Source organism: Gadus macrocephalus, chromosome 14 (assembly GCF_031168955.1).
Source record: "Gadus macrocephalus chromosome 14, ASM3116895v1".
Lineage (NCBI taxonomy): Eukaryota > Metazoa > Chordata > Actinopteri > Gadiformes > Gadidae > Gadus > Gadus macrocephalus.
Window position 1 is genome coordinate 18,310,690 of NC_082395.1, and position 444 is coordinate 18,311,133.

The 444-nt window shown below is 44.8% G+C and overlaps 1 long non-coding RNA gene across 1 annotated transcript; it reads right to left on the reverse strand.

Annotated features, from left to right (window-relative positions):
- Window positions 1–444, reverse strand: LOC132471742 (uncharacterized). Its single transcript, XR_009528912.1, has 2 exons — window positions 306–444; window positions 1–141 (listed from the first exon to the last, which is right to left on the reverse strand). It is a non-coding gene; the product is annotated as an uncharacterized LOC132471742 (long non-coding RNA).

Here is a 444-nt window from a genome sequence, read left to right on the forward strand (position 1 = left end):
CCCATAAGGTCAAAGGTGATACACATATGGTTCCGGAAGTGGAAGTGCTCCTTCATGTGGACGACGTTGGCAACGCCGTTCTCGTCGTTTTTTTGCAGCAGCTCCAGAATTTCCACTTCCGCAGTCGCCACAGCTGCAAACCTAATGATTGGTTGGTTTGAGGTTCACTGATAAGGATCGGTTATGAATTATATGGAGTGGCATATTGATTGTAGCTTGAAATCTGAATGGTGAAACATTCAATTAGAATATTAGCTCAAACATTAGATGTTCAAACTAACATTTTAGCTTAATCTACGACCTACATTTTGTTGTTCGCAATGACCTTCATGGCTACCAGCTGCTTGGTTTTGTGGTCTCGGCTCTTGAAGACTCGCCCATAGGTGCCCTCACCCATCACCTGAAGGACCTCGTAGCGGTAGGCGATGTGGTCTTTGATAACCT